Source organism: Mastomys coucha, unplaced genomic scaffold (assembly GCF_008632895.1).
Source record: "Mastomys coucha isolate ucsf_1 unplaced genomic scaffold, UCSF_Mcou_1 pScaffold15, whole genome shotgun sequence".
Classification (NCBI taxonomy): domain Eukaryota; kingdom Metazoa; phylum Chordata; class Mammalia; order Rodentia; family Muridae; genus Mastomys; species Mastomys coucha.
The window spans coordinates 2,668,798-2,689,068 of NW_022196897.1; the positions used below are offsets into that span (position 1 = coordinate 2,668,798).

Below are 20,271 nucleotides of genomic sequence, written 5' to 3' on the forward strand. Positions count from 1 at the left end.
AAGAGTAATTGTGGCTTCATAGAACAAATTGGGTAGAGTACCTTCTGTTTCTATTTTGTGGAATAGTTGAGTAGTACTGGTATTAGGTCTTCTTTGAAGGACTGATAAAACTCTGCACTAAACCCATCTGGTCTTGGGCTTTTTTTGGTTGGGAGACTATTAATGACTGTTTCTATTTTATTAGCAGATATGGGACTGTTTAGATCATTGATCTGATCTTGATTTAACTTTGGTACCTCGTATCTGTCTAGAAAATTGTCCGTTTCATCCAGGTTTTCCAGTTTTGTTGAGTATAGGCTTTTGTAGTAGGATCTCATGATTTTCTGGATTTCCTCGGTGTCTGTTGTTATGTCTCCCTTTTCATTTCTGATCTTGTTAATTCGGATACTGTGCTAATACTAGTACTTTTTAGTTAGTCTGGCTAAGGGTTTATCTATTTTGTTGATTTTCTCAAAAACAAACTCCTGGTTTGGTTGATTCTTTGTATAGTCCTTTTTGTTTCTATTTGGCTGATTTCAGCCCTGATTTTAATTATTTCCTGCCTTCGACTCCTTGGGTGAATTTGCTTCTTTTTGTTCTAGAGCTTTCAGTTGTGCTGTCAAATTGCTGGTGTATGCTCTCTCTTTTTTGAGGCACTTAAGCCTATTAGTTTTCCTCTTAGGACTGCTTTCATTGTGTCCCATAAGTTTGGGTATGTTGTGGCTTCATTTTCATTAAACTCTAGAAAGTCTTTAATTTCTTTCTTTATATCTTCCATGACCAAGTTATCATTGAGTAGAGTTTATGTTGTTTTTGAGGAGCAGCCTTAGTCCATGGTGATCTGATAGGATGCATAGAATAATTTCAATCTTCTTGTATCTTTTGAGGCCTGATTTGTGACCAATTATATAGTCAATTTTAGAGAAGGTACCATGAGGTGCTGAGAAGAAGGTATATCCTTTTGTTTTAGGGTAAATAGTTCTATAGATATCTGTTAAATCCATCTGTTTCATAACTTATGTTAGTCTTACTGTGTCTTTGTTTAGTTTCTGTTTCCATGATCTGTCCATTTCAGAGAGTGGGGTGTTGAAATCTCCATTTATTATTGTGTGCAGTACAATGTGTGTTTTGAGCTTTAGTAAAGTTTCTTTTATGAATGTAGATGCCCTTGCATTTGGAGCATAGAGGTTCAGAATTGAGAGTTCATCTTGGTAGATAATACCTTTGATGAGTATGTAGTGTCCCTTCTTACTTTTTTTGATCACTTTAGGTTGAAAGTTGATTTTATTCGATGTTAGAATGGATACTCCAGCTTTTTTCTTGGGACCATTGACTTGGAAAATTGTTTTCTAGCCTTTTATTCTGAGGTAGTTTCTGTCTTTGTCACTGAGGTGGGTTTCCTGTATGCAACAAAATATTGGGTCCTGTTTCCATACTCAGTCTGATAATCTATGTCTTTTTATTGGGGAATTGAGTCTATTGATATTAATAGATATAAGGAAAAGTAATTGTTGCTTCCTGTTATTTTTGCTGTTTAAGTTGTAATTCTGTTCATGTGGCTATCTTCTTTATTTTTGTTGGAAAATTACTTTCTTGCTTTTTCTAGGATGTAGTTTCCCTCCTTGTGTTGCTGTTTTCCATTTATTATCCTTTGAGATCCATACTCATCAGTCTGAACAAAATTCAAGACCAAATGCATCAAAAACCTCAACATAAAACCAGATATCCTGATCCTGATAGAAGAAAAAATGGGGAATAGCCTTGAAATCATTGACACTGCAGAACACTTTGTTAACAGAACACTATTAGCACAGATGCTCAGATCAACAATTAACATATGGGATCTCATGAAACTACAAAGTTTCGGGATGACACCATTATTTGGACAGAGTGGTAGCCTACAGAATGGGAAGAGATTTTTACCAAATACATATTCAGCAGAGGGCTTATATCCAAAACATAAAATGAACTCAAAATTAAATATCCAAAAAACAAGTAACTCAATTTAAAATGTGATACAAATCTAAACAAAAATTATCAAAAGAGGAAATGCAAAAGACTGAAAAACACTTAACAAAATGTTCAACATCCTTAGCCATCCAAAAAATGTAAATCAAAACTACTTTGAGATTTCAACTTACACCCATCAGAATGGCAAAGATTGATAAAGTACATGACAGTTCATGCTGATCAGGATGTGGAGTAGATAAGAGGAGTACTTATTCATTGCCAGTGAGAGTGCAAACTTGTATAGCCACTATGGAAATCAGGGGGGCAGTTCCTGGGGAAGATGGTAATTGATCTCTGTCTGCATACACTACTCTTGGGTATATACCCAAAGAATACTTCATCCTATCAGAGGCACTTTTTCAGTCATGCTCATTTCTGCTCTATTTTTAATAGCCAGAAACTGGAAACAACCTAGATCCCTCAGCAGAAGAATAGATAAAGAAAATATGGTATAGTTACACAACTGAATATTTCTCAGCTGTTATAGAATAAAATTTACAGGTAAATGGATAACAAATCATATGAAAGTAGAAAGAAAAATCATCTCGAGTTAAGTAACCCAGAACCAGAAAGACAAAAATAGAATGTATTTGATTATATATGGATGGTAACTATGAACTCAAAGATAAGCAAGCTGTAGTAGAACCACAGAGGTTCTACTGTATGGAGTAAACCATGGCAGAGGGGAGACAGATAGATCTCCCTAGATAAGGGAAATAGAAGTTATGTGTGGATGGGGTGGGGGATACTGGAATGGGAAGATCATGTGGGGCAAGAGAGGGAAGAGGGGGATGAGGGAGAGAATATGGAGAGAGACATCTAAAACTAAAGACCATTTGAGGGGTGGTATGGAAACCTAATACAGTGGTAGCTTTATAAAATGCATAGATATATATGAAGGGGATATAAATGAAATTTCCTGATAATTCAGGAGACAGATCCCCAACTGGATATCTCTTGTTACCAAATGATCTTCTAAGTGGGCTTAGCTTACAACTAATTGAGTTGTTGGCCAAAGGAAACCTAAGGAATAACCAAACAACACAGGCTCCTCCCAAGACTATAAGTTGCTCTCCATAAGCTGATAGTAAGACTCCATTGCTAAGGGAAACCTACATTGAACTTGGAGAACTTGAGCTGGTGCCTACATAGAGTCTTTACATATTAGTGTCTTTTGTACAGGAAGGCACTCTGTATAATACCAAAGGAATAATGTAAACAACCCAGCCCCAAACCCTTTGATTTATAACAATGCTGTCATGTCTGAAACATATCCTAGTACAAAAAAAGAAAAAAAAAAAACTGGCACAAAGGAAATATCTAGGTTGACAAACCTGATTTGACTTAAGACCTAGTCCATGGAATGGAACCCATACCCAGCATTGCTTGAGTAATAAAAAAATGTAATTCATACACATGGAACATTTAAAATTACCCTTGTCACGTCGTGTTACTCACTGCTTGGAGGGTGTATGCCCATGAACAGACAGAAGTGATTCATAACAGGATTGATTTACTTTGCAAACTTTAACTCTGAAACATGTTTCTTTTACATTTTCCTGCTGCAAATGTGTGCTGTGTGGACATGGATCCCCTTTTGAAGTGCATAGAAATGAATTCAAACTAAAATTTCCTCTCTAGATAAACAAAGTAATAATAGATGCCCTTTTAAAAATTTAAATTGCTTTGTCTTTTAACTTGAAAACTTTAGAATTTGGAACCCAAATTACTTATTGATGTGCAAGACTGGATCAAGTATGAGTGCCATTTCTACTCCTAGCAATACACATAAACCCAGAGGAGTCCTGAATTTTACATATGTGTATATATATGTATATGCTAATGGCCCTGTTGTTTGCTCCTCTTCATGTTATTATTTATGTAACTTAGATCTTTTGATTATTTATACAGGATAAACTCCACCTTCTGCTGAAAGGTACCCACACAATGCTTCCAGGATAACCTAGAGTAGACTTGAAGCAAGTGTTTCTGCCTGGACTGAATTAAAATCAAAAGCCCTTACTGCAGTAGCCATTTACTATCTTGCCAGGGCTGATAAAACAAATTTGTAACAGTTGTCTAACACAGAAAATCCCAGTCAAGATCACCTACCACCATCCCACTGAGTTAGCCTGCAATTAAGTAGCTGTCAATTCATGGTGGGAGTTCAGGAACATAGATGAGGCTGGGAGCATGGAATGGTAGCTTGTAATGGCATAATGAGAAAGGGTTTTGATATGACAACAAGTGACATTGCCATGCTTGTGTATTGTGCTTGATGTCCCATGTCTCATCTACTCGGAGGATAACCTGCCTCATTGGATTAAATGAAAAGTAGGTCATCATTTCACACTAGTGACCAAAACTGCAGTACTATGTCTTGCCTAAATGGGATTAGTTTTGATAGAAGAACTAGCTGAAACTCTTTGGGCCTTATTGTTATGAAGTGCTAAGTCTGCAGGGTTAAAAATGAAGACAGTTTGAGTAAAAGGTACTGAAAGTGCCTCCATGCCCACATGTAGATTTGAAATGTGGCGTTTCACGGGAGCAGCGACATCTAGTGTTTGTTTAAGAGATAGCAGCAACTCTGATGAAGGCCATGAATTCAGGAGCAGCTTACCAACCAACTTGGGTGACTTCTCCCAGGGTCTGACTTTGACCATTTTTAAAGCGTGTCACATTCATCCAAGTCAGGGAACCTGGTTTATTCCAGATTTTTGTAGCTGCTCTGCAGAGCTGCAGGGAAGCCAGACATTTGGCTTGTGTTCTGGCTTGGCTCCAGCAAGTTCAGAGCTCAAAGGCCCCCTGAGAATCAGGCATTTCTGGGACCAATCTGGAGATTTGAAAAGAATTTTAAGTGAGCACAAAGCTACTTTCAATAAAGAAGAGGGCAGAAGCTAAGCCCCAACTTTTTCTCTTAATGCATTGTGACACAGACAATCGTTTCGAATTAGAAGTGATTGGAAATGTCTTAAAAAATCAAAGTGAAACTCACCAAGCGCCTTTACTGCTATATGTACTGACTGTACTTTTCTAAGGTAACTTTTTCTAATGCTTGGAATGTCGGGACTATGTATCGGATTTGTACTGATTGGTGAATCCAATGCTTGAGAAACAATAAAACCCTTTCCAGTTGCCTGTAAATTTCTCCTGCATTCTAAGCCTCTACTGGCCAGTCCCAAGGCTGTATGAGTATTTGAAAGCAGCCTGTGTTTGGGGCTTTAGTCTAATGTTGGAGCCAAGTATGTGCTCTTATTTTTTCTTATTTAGATCAGGTGGTGGTGGTACGTTTGTACGTGTGTATGTGTGTACATGCATACATGTATGTGTGTGGTGTGGTATATGAATGTGAGGGTGCAGACATATATTCATGAGCATATATAGAGAAGTCAGAATAGATCACTGAGTATCTATTGTTCTCCACTTCATTGCCTTGAAACAGATTCTCTCATTGCTATTTTACTTAGACTAGCTGCCAGCAAGCTCTTAGGATTCACTCATTCTTATACTGTAGTACTGGGATAGCAGGCATCTTCAGTCATGCTTAGCTTTTTGTCTTGCTTTGTTGAGATGCTGTGGATTCTAACTCAGATCCACATGATTGCATAGCAAGTGCTCTTACACACTGAGCCATCCACTTAAGGTTTCTTAGGTCAATTCTTGATGTCCACACAACTGAAGTGTGAGCATAGTACCTCTGGGGTCCTCCTTATTATCATTCTATAATCCTTGCTTGTTAATCGAAAATTCTCCTCTAATTCTTCAGTGTGTACATCTGGCTGGCACAGTCTGTTAGAGGGAGAACTTCCATGGACTTTTAGTCCCTTCTGTTAGAAGTACAATAAACATAAGTGCAATGGCAAGAGTATAATAAACATTATTGTAACTCTGGCCCCTGCGTTATTTAGAGATGGCAACAGCACAGTTCTAGAAAGTCTCCATCTCTGTGGCTTAAAAATTATTATTTTTTAAATTTTTATTTTATTAGATATTTTCTTTATTTACGTCATACGATATCTCCTTTCCCAGTTTCCCCTCCAAAACAAAAAACAAAACAAAGACAAAAAACAAAAACAAAAAACCAAAAACCAAAAACAACAAGAACAAACCCCTGTACCCTCCCCCTCCCCCTGCTCTCCACCCCACCCTCTCCTCCTTTTTTTAAAAAGAAAACATCTGTTAAGATTATCAATAACAAATGCTAATCTTTGATTATAGCTATTGTGGGTAGGGCAACAAAAGCTAGAGAGCCACTTTCTAGAACTATCCCTCTCTTCCACATCCCCACATGCAATTTAAATAAATATTTTGTGAACTCAACCATGCCTTAAACTCTTCAAACTCTAAGACAGAGAGAGGTCTCTGTGAATTGTTCATTGTAAGCAAGTAGACTCAGACACTATGAGCTATTGATTTCTGCCTGGGTAATAGGGCCACACACAATGCAGTCAGCCAAATTGGAATGGATGTGCTTCAATATATTTATATAATCCACTTATTAGACAAAAGTCTACCAGCTGCCCAGAAGTAGACCCAAGATCCTTCCTGGGTTGCAAGTGGAATGTTCGTATTTATTCACTTCTTCATATAACCACTGAACAGACATTTACTCAAGACAGTCTACCGCCCAGGTATGTGGAGAAGCTCAGGTCAATGTATCTTCCTTATTACCCTGTTTTGAACAGCCAAGAAATTTTCCTTTATCCATGGGTGCATGCTTTATTTAGAAGGTGCAACTATAAATGTCATGTACCATGAAGTTAATAGTTCAATGTGTCCAGAGTTCACCAGCATTATCAAAAGTAAGAAAATAGAAACCAGGTTAAGAGGCCATATATTTCAGCCTTAAGTTGGGAAGTCAAGAGGATAAAGATATTTGAGAACAACTTGATGTAAACAGTAAGTCAAGCAAACCTTCCAAGCAGAGCGAATAGCCATTGCAGAGGCCAGAGAGTGAGTGTAGTTTAGTTCTCTTTAGGTTTGTATCATAGTGGCCAAGATACCTGACAGAAATAGCATGAACCCTTCAGAGGGTTCCAACCATGCTTCTTGCTTACTGGGTGTTAGAACTTCAAGGCAGCAGGAGTGTGTGACAGAAGAAATTCTTCACCTTATAGCAGACAGGACACAGAGTAACAGAGGTAGCTCAGGATAAGATACAGTGCTTGGTGATGTACTCCCAGTGCCTACTTCCTCCTGGGAGGTCATACTTCTTGTTTCCAGAACCCACAAAAATGACTTCACAAGCTTAGAACCATATAAGCCTAAGGAGAACATTTCATATTGAAACCATAGCAAAGTATGTTTCGTGCGTTCAGACTGACAAGGAGGCAGTGTGGCTGTATCTGACAGTGAAGGGGATTTGGCAAGAAAGGGAACCAAAGCCAGTGCACACCTAAAACTTCCCTTATCCCCAGGAACCACTTTTCTCTGCACAACCCTCTCTGTCAGGGGTTCTCAAACTTCCTAATGCTCTGACCCTTCCTACAGTTCCTCATGTTGTGCTGACCCCCCAACCATAAGATTATTTATTTGCTACTTCATAGCTATAATATTGCTACTGTTAGGAATCATAATATAAATACCAGATATGCAGGATATCTGATATGAGACTTTATGGGGGTCATCCCACAAGTTGAGAACCACTGCTTTATGATCTCTCCATACTGAGGACAGTTTTGAGATATATTTGTCTTCTAGATACTGAGTCATGTCTGCTTCACTTCTTTCTCTATGTTATGGTTTTTAGGACACTGTAAAAGTCTGCAGAATTAAACTTCAATGAATGGTCCATACTGCCACTTTGCTGACCATAACCAAAGGTGGGCCACTGTGGTCTAACAACATTACCCATTTAATAGAAATACTTCTAGTTTGACTAACTATACCAAATGCAAATCCTTTGTAAAAATTTATATTACTGAAATCTGAAGCTGTTTTAGTCACCCACAGTGTGGTGATGTGTCATTTTTAACTAATTAATTCAGTCAACAGTCTATTTATTATGTCAAATGAAAGATTTGGTTTTCATGATCTATTGATCATCATAGAATCTAATTCAATCTGCTTGAAACAGTAAAATTATAAATTCTTTAAGTTTATATTTATGAAGTTATTTGTGTGTGTGTGTTGTCCATGTGAATGTGTAGCCTGCACACATACATACTTACATGCATGCCATGGTACTAATGTGGAGGTCAGAGAATGACTTGCAGCATTTTTTTCACTGTAAGGGTCCTGGGGATGAAACTCAGGTTGACAGGCATGATGGCAAGGGCCTTTGCCTACTGAGCCAACTCTCTAACCAAGTCTTCCAAGAGCCTGTTAGAGCCTTCTCCATCCATTGATAAGGCGCATAGGAAGTGTGGTGCTGTCATTCAGTTCATCATGTGTACAGATCAGATGACAGTTAGTTTCTAGTTGCTGTTTACAGACATTTAACCTCAGAGTGGTCATTCTCAAAAAAGCCTAGCTTTTACTCTTTCCTGTCTGTGGAATGCATTCCCTAACTGGACTACCTCAGTGGTAGAGGAAGTGCCTAACCCTACAGAGTCTTGATGTGCCAGGGTTGGGGGAATACCCAGGAGGATCTCCACCCTCTCAGTACCTGCTAAGTGCTGCTCATCTTATCTGTGCCTAGGAGACTTGTTGCCTTGGCTTGCCTCAGACAATTTTGTCCTTTATCATGGTTCTCCTGAAGTTCTCACTGCATATTATTTCTCTGTTTATTTCTATGGCCTCCAGGATCCCAAAGTGCTGAACAGAATTGCTTCTATCATGGGACATTGCATCTAATCATGTATATGATGTAGAATGTGTTTAGATTTGGTTTTGAAATGTCCCCCACATTGAAATATTGGTGCCTGCCTAGAAGCGTTCTTGGTGCTTTCAAAAATCTCAGTACACAAGACCAACTGGTAATAGACCACTATAGGTGGACCTTTCAGGATTTGAGTCTTACCCCACTACTGGTCCTGTGCTCTGTTTCCTGACCTGCCAAATTCTGATGAATCCTTACCACAAGCTCCCGATGGCCAAGTTACCTGAGCCACCATGAGTTTCTGTCCATGACAAACTGCATTGTTTAAGCTGTAAGCCAAAATAAGCCTTTCTATATGAAGCTGATCAGATATTTTGCCTTGACAATGAACAAAGTAGCTGATATGAGAATGTATTTTGGATTGGGAAAGACAGTTTTGCCAGGCTGGCATGTCTGCTCTTGTTAGATATGGGCTCAGGAAACTCAGGATGCTCTGTGACCCCTTGGAATACTTTCCTACCCAAGATCTTCATCCTTTCCATGAAGCCATGAGAATTTTCAAAGCCTTGTTGGGCTTGCTCTTACCTAATATTTGATGACTCCAATTTATATTTCTTTCATATATTTTAAGAAAGTTCTATAGTATTAGGTTTCCATAAAACTCCTTACATGATCCATCAGTTCAGCTGTCCCTTCCCTGGACATCTCTCGTAACCAAATGAAATGTTCAACATGTTGACGAAAGGGACTCCAAACAATCCACGCTGTTAGTTACTAAGGCTATTGGTTGTTCTCCACAAACTTATGGTACAGCTGCATTATTGAAGACAATATCTACATAACTCACTGAAAACAAAGCAGTAAATCTGGTGTCTACCTAGAGCCTTCACCCCCCCCCCATAAATGTGTATGGTACAGGAAGATCCTCTGCACACTTCCAGAAGAGTAAACACCAGTAGTACTACAAACCCTTAATCTATAATGATGAACTGCATGCAAGATGCACTAGTGCAATGCTGTTACAAAGCTCAGGGGATTAGGCAACCAATATCCAATTAGATATAACACCCGCTTCATAATATAGAATCTATTCCTGACACAGCCAGGGTAGTCAAGAACTTGAGACTAAATAGGCCACAGAGATAAGAGAGAACTAAATGCTACTGTTCTGCTAAAAGAATGTAACCGTAAAACAATTCCTTACTCTATACTCATGGGTCAGTGCCTTGCTCAGCCATCATTAAAGAAGCTTCCTCCTGTAATAGATGGAAACAAATACAGAGACCACAACTGAACAATATGGAGAGAGTGAGAGCTATATGAACACTTGGATCTAAATAGATTGTCTCCATCAAATCCCTATCTCCAAGGCTCAGGAAAGTTTGTGGAGTAGGTGCAGGAAGATTGTCTGAGCCAATAGGGATGGAAGACACTAAAGAAACAAGGCCTTTTACACACAACGTGACTGATGCACATAGGAACTCACAGAGGTGAGACTGTGACAGTGTGTAAAAGGTCTTCGAATGTCTAAGTTGGATTAGATCTCAGTGCAGAGATGGGAAGAGACACAAGCCCTTGTCTCTAATCCAGAAACATCTCCAATACATAACCATTTGGAAAGGGTAAACTAGTTTTCTCCAACAGAGTCTCATTGAGTATGAACCTCATACCCAGTAGTATTTGCCCAATACAAAATGAACTCAGTGATATTTGAGGAGATTTTTTGACAATATTTTGTATGAGATACTTATTTATTTATTTATTTATTTATTTATTTATTTTACCTTACAGATCTTTTGTTTATATATTATGGTTTCTGATTTTGTTTGTACATATTTTCTGTGTGTATGGACATGAGTATGTGTTTGAATATGTTTCTTCTGCTCTTTCATTGACTTCTTTTTTAATGTTTATTTTGTTGTATTCTGGCTTGTTTGTTTTTCTTTTATCTTATTATTTTTATATGCCATCTTATTTTTTTTAGATGTTTTTTTATTCTAATGAGAAAGAGAAAGGATTTAGGTGGGTGGGTGGAACAAAGAGAACCGGGAAAGAGTTAGGGGGAGAAAAGCATAATCAGAATATGCTATATGAAAAAAAATCTAGTTTTAATTTTTTAACAAGGTAAAAAACAAAGCACCAATACAAATTTAAAGCCTAACACATGCTTATAGCCAGCTTATGAGTCCCAGACAAATGCACTCCACATACCAGTAACACTGCATTGTGGAGCAATACAGGCTTAGGATCAGTTGTTAGTCACACAGCCATTCACCTCCGCCCATCCTAGACTGCAGCTTTTAATACATGTATATGTTATAGTGGCTGAACATTTATACACTTAAGTAAGTATACCAAGAGCCTTGAAGAAAAGAGGTCTTAAAAAGGACAAATTTCTTTCCCCTTTAACCACTGAATCCAACTGAGAATCTTGGACTGTATTTTATACTATCTTTATTAAACACTTAGAAATATTCATTTGAAAACCATCATTAGATAAATCGTTATTGAGATAGTGTTTAAAGAAATATTCTTGCTGATAAAGTGAAGAAAGAAACAAAGAATTCACTATGACATTTTGGTTTGTGACAGCTTTTTTTTTTTTTTTTTTTTTTTTTTTTTTTTTTTTTTCTGAGACAGGGTTTCTCTGTGGCTATCCTGGAACTCACTCTGTAGACCAGGCTGGCCTTGAACTCAGAAATCCGCCTGCCTCTGCCTCCCAAATGCTGGGATTCAATGCATGCACCACCACCGCCTGGTGGCTTGTTACAGCTTTTACTAAGTTTTTAAAATGTTTATTACATTGATTTATATATTATGACATATGGAAGGATGTTATAGCCTGTGTGTGGATATCAGTGGACAGAGGACAGCATGTGAGCATTGGTTGTCCCTTTTCACCATCTTGGTCCTGGGGATTGAACTCAGGTTGTCACACTTCATGACTTTAATCTTCTGGGCCATCTCATCAACCATGTTGTATTCAACTAGAAGCAAAATCTTTTAAGGAGTCTGAAATATTCATGGAAGAAGCAAAAACAGTAATGATGAACTAAAAGTACTTTGGATATAATGTTCAACTTGTCTAAAAATTAAGCTTTCAGCCCACTCTGAGCTTAATTCCTTTGAATAATTTGTGTGCTGCATAAATGACTCAGAAATGCCATCTGACACACTCAAGAACACTGTCAATCACTAATATGCATATGTTATGGGCATGCCACATTGGCAAAGGAAACCTTCTAACTTGGATCCTAAGCACAACAGCTTTACTTCAGAAAGAATTATTTGATTTTGGTGCTGTCTTGCCTAACTCCTACATATTTGGTCTTCACATTTGAACTTTGAATTAAACCGTGTAGCCTACACTACATATATAATATTGAACACTCCTGAAAGATATGACATGGCAGCTTCATGGCACTGTAGAATACCCTGTCAGCCAAGGCTAACCAGGAATAAACATCTACCTGGTGCTTGTTGAATGAGCAAATGGAATATCGTTTCATACACTTTGTTACAGAAGAGTATGATCCTCTGTATATTCTTGTTCAGGACAGACTTTGTTGCTGTTTTGACAAGATTCAAGAACAATTACTAAAAACATACTCATTTCTGTACTTACCCAGACAACCACATGGGGCAGGATATTGTTACACGGTGGGTTTGTTTATCTCTACTGGGCAAGGCTGCACACTCATGCAATTATTGTAGTCTGGGGGCTGAGGGTTGTGTGTTGACACTAGCCTGGGCTATATAAGATCCACTTCAAAAGGAGAGAGGGAGGGAGGGAGAGAGAGAGAAAAGGAGGGAGAGGGAGAGCAAGAGGGAGAGGAGAAAAACAATGGCAATGGGCTGGAGAGAGGGAAGTGGGGAGAGAGAGAGGAAGAGAGGGCAGAGGGAGCTTGGTGGACTTTAGAACTACCTGCCTAGGCAATGACCTTAGTTCTATTCCTAGTGCTATCCCCTAAAATATCCAAACCTCTTCATTATTAAAAGAGACATTTTTTATAAACATAGATCACTAATGAATTCAGAATATTTTTTAAATGTGTTATTCCATTATCAGATCAACCACTAATAACATGTTAATTTCATCTCGTTTTAAAATCCTGTCATTGGTCTCGTTTTCCATTTAAGAGACAGAATCTTCTTGCAGAAATTGTTTTCTTTCAATTTTTTTTCTTTCTTCTAACAAAGCAGGAACTTCTAGCTTTTGATAAACTGGGAGCTCATCAGTCTAGTGCAGTATGTACCATTCGCAGAAAATGAACGAAGCCCGCCATCCAGTAGCCCCATAGCTCATGGCTTTTATTATGAAGACGCTTGTTTTTGTTGTTCTTTTATTCCCAGAACAATAAATGCATTTGATTCCCAAGAAACAAGGAAGTTTAAGCTGGATATATTATCAAGTGGTCATAATCTCGTGAAGGTGGAAGAGGTGGATTGCTTGAGTTTGAGCCTAGCCTGAACTACATGTTGAGTTCTAGGACACCCTGAACTGTGGTTTGAAACTGTGACCACCCAAAATAAAAGAATCATGTTTGTCTTAGTAAGCACTGCCACAGTTAAATGCAAAATAAAGTGCAAGTAAACAGACCTTATATAAAATGTTTGGGATCAGAATTATTTCAGATTTTGATTTTTTTACTTTTAAGATACTTACATATTCATGACATATCTTTAGGGGAACCAAAGTTTAACCATGAAATTAATTTTTAAAAATAATTTATGTTTTCATGTGTAGTAGTGTTTTGCCTATATGTATGCCTGTGTGGGGGTGTCAGATCCCCTGGAACTAGAATTACAAACAGTTTTGAGCTGCCATGTGTGTACTGGGAATTCCAGACCCTCTGGAAGAGCAGCCAGTGCTCTTACCCACTGAGACATCTTTCCAGTCAGAAATTAATTTTATATATAAACCTTATACCCACATCCTGAAGGCTACTTTATAATATTATAAGAGATTAGATTAAGTTTGTGTGCACATCAAACCTTTAGAGATGTAGATCCACATGGATACTTAGGATTTCAAATTTTGGACTTTCAGATGGGAATGCGTAATTCATATTACCTTATAGTCTTTTCTATTTTAAACTTCCTTGCCTTTCGCCTCGTGTGCTTTGTCTTCTTTCCACAGAATGGCTTCTAGAATGTAGAGCCAATCCATGGCACAGGGAATCTCATTTTTAAACATGTATTTATGTTTTTACATGTATGTGTTTGTGTACATGTGCATATGCCATGAGCACGTGCGAACATCAGAAGACAACTTGAAGGAGTTGCTTTACTCCTTCTACCATATGAGTTCCAAGATATTGAACTCTGTTCTTTAGGCTTGGCAGAAAGCTCCTTCACATGCTGATTCTAGCTCTATAAAATCTTTTAAATGAAATCCTTTTTCTCATAAAGTTATTTTTCATAGGTATGCATGTGCAGTATTCATGCATGTGAAGTGCTTGTTCATGTATGAACAGGTGCAAGTTTACTTGGCATGTGTGCATGTGGAAGCCTGAGGTGTCTATCACTCTCCATCCACTTTGTTTTTTGAAGCAGGTGTTTGAAGCCAGAACTCATTATTCCAGCGACTCTGTGCTTCCCCATCTCCACCTCCCAGGCACTGCCACACCCGTCTGGTCTCACATGGCTTCTGAGGGTCTGAAATAAAGCCCCCACAATTGCTTTGCAAGTGCTTTGCCACTGAGCTATCTCTTCCGCCCCTACTTAAATATTTGTGCCTTCTTCCAGGCTTTCCCACTGTCTCTTCCCTAAATAAAGTGTACAGTCGTTTTTGGTCTCAGAGCTCAGGAAGGTAACAGGAAACAGATTTACCCAACTAGATATGAAATTAATTTTGAGAAATGAGTTTTGTACAAAATGAAAAGGCATTTCATTCTATTTAATAAAATAGTTTGATCATGCTATAGCTGCTTCACACATTCCCAAGAATTTTTCTCTAACTCATGAAGAGACGGTACAGATTTCATAGTCTTCTTTTAGTGAGACTTAGTAAATTCAGGTTAGGTTGCAACACTTGGCTAAAAATCAAGACTTGAGAAGCACCAGGTCTTCTGCATCTAAGAATAGAAGGTTATGCTGGGGGACAGAAGTTAGTGTCCCACAACTATGACTAACCCAGTATGTCTTAGAGTTCAGTTGAATGTAGAATCTGTCTTCCAATGCAATAACATTATTGCATGCTTCCCTGGTGAACAAAGCCAGATTGAAATCTTTCAGGGTTTCTGGATTGTGGGAGCAGAAACAGCTTCAGTGGTCCAAGCCTTTCTGCTTGCTCACATCCCATCTGCATCCTGATACAAACTACTCACTGCCTTTTACCAGATGAGCTTAGTGTAGGTACCAAAACCATGTATGCACAGCTCTCCTTTGCAAGGTCTTTGTTCCTTTGTGATGTCAGCCAGTACTCTGTTTGCTTAAGGGCTAGGTTGCATGACTACTCAGTGAAGACATTTTATTTCCTTCATTATTCATGACCTGCTATTTCACAGACTTCTGGCTGTATAAAATAAGCTTTTCAAAAAAGGTGATTCATTGTGTTTTGATATCCTGTTGCTTTGGAAGGAATTAATTAGCCAGTTTTAATATTGGACATTACAAAATCCTTGGCAGAGAATAGGGGGAGAGTGAAGAAAGTGGGGATACAGCTAGCCAACTTAAAAATTACCCGTACTTTACAAAAAAAAAAAATTATCGTACTGGCTTTCAGCAAATGCAGTCCATACTTCGTGCAAACATTGCGTGTGCTACCTCAAAGTACTACAATGAAGAGCTGGGCCTGGAGGTCTGCCTGCATCTATGATCCCAGGACTTGGAGGGAGAGAGCAGTGGGATCACAAACTTTGAGGCCAGCATGACTCAGAAAGACAAAAAGAAAAAGAAAAGAAAAGAAAAGAAAATCAACGTATTATAATGGTCTTTTGAAATTAATACTCTATGACTTCCATTTTATAAGACAGGAAACTGAGGCCCTGAGAACTATGGCCTGAGACAAAAACTGTTCTAGGAATGGTAGGCCCTAGATGCTTGGTATGTGTTATTTCTCATGTAAGTGTTTGAAAAATATCAGAGAGTAAAGCAGGCTGTTAGTCATAAGGGACACTTTTACTTCTATTTATTAACATTATCACAGCAGGATTAGCCTCATTGGCTAGCTAAGCATTTCAAAGATGTCTGCCCCACCCCTTTCATGTCCAAATAACTGATGTTTCAATATCTCTTAGAAATCAGCCCATTGCTTCTCTAGCCTCTCTGACCTCCCCAACCTAATTAAAAAGTTTTAGAAATGAGGCTAAGGTCTCATCTTCTTGTATCATCTGCTTTTACCATCTGCTAACACATTCTCTCTCTCTCTCTCTCTCTCTCTCTCTCTCTCTCTCTCTCTCTCTCTCTCTCTCTTGCTCGGGAGCCATACTACCCATCTCTTCTTAAGAGATATTCATCTTATCAAATAATCTTCCATAATGAATTAACACAACGAAGCACTGATTGAAGGAATGCTCCACTAGATTTCTGTTACTGTAACAAATTCCTGAAGTATATCAACTTAAAAATAAGAAAGTGTGTTTGTGCTCACAGTTTGAGTTTTCAGAGCATTGTCACTAGGCCCCATTGTCTTTGGGACATTGAGGAGGCAACTTAGCATGCAAGGCACACATAGAATAAAACCTGTCAGCACTTGGCAACCAAGAAGCAAAGGGAGAGGAGGGTGAAGGCAGGATGTCACGGCATTCATTCTAATGGATGCCCAGGATGTCACAGCATTCATTCTAATGGATGCCCAGGATGTCACAGCATTCATTCTAATGGACACCCATCCATAAACATTTTCCAAGGAGGTCTCACGCCTTAGTTCCTCCACTACAATAGCGTGTTGACTTTAGTATGAAAGCAAAGAACCCATTAGCAGAACAAAAAGCCAGGAGAATATGATGATCTATTTCTGTCTTGGAACCTTTAATAGATAGGACCCTGGGGAACATTTCAGATCCCGATATAGCTATATACTTTATAGTATATACTTTATGTCTCACACTTACAATGTTTGACATTTACAAGGAGCTGTCACAGGTGCAATCTTACTTAAGATACAGTTATAACTGAGATCCAAAATGCTTCCCAGGTCCCTCTATTGAAGTTACTGACTGCCGTCTGGGTAATCCTTGTGCATTCCTGAAGAAAGGGAGATTGGGCACTGCCAACCTGCAGACCAAATCACAAATCAAGTTATGTCATTGTATTTGTTTATTCTTAGAAAACGACAGTTATTTCAAAATTTAAGGGTTGAGGCAGATGTTCAAAACTCTAGTTGTATTTCTGCTTGGGAAAATAGCAGAGATCTAAAATTAGTCTTATTAGACCACAGATATGTACCCAGCCAAGTTGAATGTGGGATTTTGAAAGTTCATAGAGTTAAATAGTTCAAAGTAGTGCTCTACAAAGCAAATAGAAAATGTACTTTTCAACATGTTTTTAGTTTTCCTTGGTAAGCTATCAACATTGTTTAAGGAATGTATTTACATTTGTATGACCACACTATTTAAAATATTTGGCAATGTAAAAATGTAGTCAATATCAAAATATTAATAATGGTTTTTAAAAGAAATTCTTTAGTAGGTATTGTTACATTTTTTAATTAGATGTTTTCTTTGTTTACATTGCAAGTTTTATCTCCTCTGAAACCCTCCCATCCCATACCCCTTCTCCCTGCTCTCTAACCCACCCTCTTCTGCTTCCCTGTCCTGGTATTCCCCTACACTCGGGCATCAAGCCTTCACGAGGCTCAAGGGCCTCTCCTCTCCTTGATATTCCAAAAGGCCATACTTGGGTACATAGGTGGCTGGAGTTGTGGGTCCCTCCATGTGTACTCTTTGGTTGTTAGTTTCGACCTGGGGACGTTTGGGGGTACTGGTTGGTCCATATTGTTGTTCCTCCTATGGGGCTGCAAACCCCTTCAGCTATATCAGGCTCCTGTCAGTAAGACTTGTTGGCATCCACAATAGAGTTTGGGTTTGGTGACTATATATGGGATGGATTCCCAGGTGTGACAGTTTCTGGGTGACCTTTCCTTCAGTCTTTGCTCACACTGTGTCTCCATATTACTCAGTTGAGAATTCCTTGTTTAGCTCTGTACCACATTTTTAAATAGGGTTATTTGATTATCTGGAGTCTAACTTCTTGAGTTCTTTGTATATATTGGATATTAGCCCTCTATTGGATATAGGGTTGGTAAAGATCTTTTCCCACTCTGTTGGTTGCCATTTTGTCCTATTGACAGTGTCCTTTGCCTTACAGAAGCTTTGCAATTTTATTAGGTCCCATTTGTCAATTCTGGATCTTAGAGCATAAGCTACTGATGTCCTGTTCAGGAAAGTTTCCCCTGTGCCCATGTGCTTGAAGCTCTTCCCCACTTTCTTTCCTTTTAGCTGAAATATATCTAGTTTTATGTGGTGGCCCTTGATTCATTTAGACTTCAACTTTGTACAAGGAGATAAGAATGGATCAATTTGCATTCTTCTACATGCTAACCACCAGTTGAGCCAGCATCATTTGTTGAAAATGATGTTTTTTAGTCCACTGGATGGTTTTAGCTCCTTTGTCAAAGATCAAGTGACCATAGGTATGTGGGTTCATTTCTGGGTCTTCAATTCTATTCCATTGATCCACCTGCCTGTCATTGTACCAGTACCATGCAGTTTTTATCACAATTGCTCTGTAGTACAGCTTGAGATCAGGGATGGTGATTCCACCAGAGGTTGTTTTATTGTTGAGAATAGTTTTCACTATCCTGGGTTTTTGTTATTCCAGATGAATTTAGAAATTGCTCTTTCTAACTCTATGAAGAATTGACTTGGAACTTTGATGGATATTTCATTGAATCTGTATATTGCTTTCAGCAAGATGGCCATTTTTACTATATTAGTCCTACCAATCCATGAGCATGGGAGATCTTTCCATCTTCTGAGATCTTCTTCAATTTCCTTCTTCAGAGACTTGAAGTTCTTGTCCTGTAGATCTTTCACTTGCTTAGTTAGAGTCACACTAAGGTATTTTATATTATTCATGACTATTGTGAAGGGTGTTGTTTCCCTAATTTCTTTCTCAGTCTGTTTATCCTTTAAGTAGAGGAAGGCCACTGATTTGTTTGAGTTAATTTTATATCCAGCCACTTTAGTGAAGTTGTTTATTAGGTTTAGGAGCTCTCTGGTGTAATTTTTTGGGTCACTTAACTATACTATCATATCACCTGCAAATAGTGATGTTTTGACTTCTTTCTTCACAGTTTGTATCCCTTTGATCTCCTTTTGTTGTCTAATTGTTCTAGCTAGAACTTCAAGTACTATATTGAATAGATAGGGAGAGATTGGGCAGCCTTGTCTAGTCTCTTATTTTAGTGGGATTGCTTCAAGTTTCTCTCCATTTAGTTTGATGTTAGCTACTGGCTCACTGTATATTGCTTTTACTATCTTTAGGTATGGGCCTTGAATTCCTGACCTTTCCAAGACTTTTATCATGAAGGGGTGTTGGATTTTGTCAAATACCTTCTCAGCATCTAGTGAGATGACCATATGACTTTTTTCTTTGAGTTTGATTATAAAATGGATTACATTGACGGATTTCCATATATTGAACCATCCCTGCATCCCTGGTATGAAACCTACTTTATAATGATGGATGTTGTTGTTGCATTTTTAAAAGAGTCTTTTATGATGAATTTTCTTAACTATAAGTATGTTCCCTTATAGAGGTATCTACCGGAATATGGCAACAGTGACCAGTGTTACAATCATGTTATTGAAGCATGTTTAGAAAGAAATTTGCAATTGTTTGTATTTGTGTGTGTGGTTCAGCAAATTGAAAATTAGATTGACCTTAATAGAGTTAGAAACAGCATTAGTTTGGAGAAATGCATTTCTAGCATGCCATGTGCTTAGTATTGAAACAAGGAATCCATTTGTGAAACACAAAGCATGGGAGGCTCTTACAAGCTGTTGCTTACCCAGCACACCTTGTCATACACAATAGTACTTCATCACCCGAGTCATTGCTTGCAGTCTGAAGATTGCCACTCATCTATCCTGACATTCACCACCGGGAATTTTGGACATCACCATTTGTGTAGTTCAAAATTCACTGTTGCCTTATTCTCAAATGAATAGTAACCTCCCAAATGGAATTGCTATTAAAAAGCAACTAAAGTGTTTTAAAAGTTCTTAAATCAACAGTGAACATTTCTGAAATAATGTAAAATTGACCCCCACCTTGTGGAAAAACCAACTTCTGTACCGTTTCACCTTTATCCCTCATCTTTCCCTCTGTCCCATTCTCCCTGAATGTGTGTGTGTGTGTGTGTGTGTGTGTGTGTGTGTGTGTGTGTATGTGTATGTGTGTACGCTTGTGTTTTATACCTGTGTGATATATACCAAACAAATGAACATCAATTTCATATTATAAGGAACATATTAAATAGTGGTTTACTGACTGAGGCATAATAGGAAATAAAG

At 38.3% G+C, this 20,271-nt stretch overlaps 1 protein-coding gene across 4 annotated transcripts in view; it reads left to right on the forward strand.

Annotated features, from left to right (window-relative positions):
- Cacnb2 (calcium voltage-gated channel auxiliary subunit beta 2) overlaps positions 1-20,271 on the forward strand; it is a 376,672-nt gene that overhangs the window by 73,259 nt on the left and 283,142 nt on the right. The window lies entirely within an intron of this gene.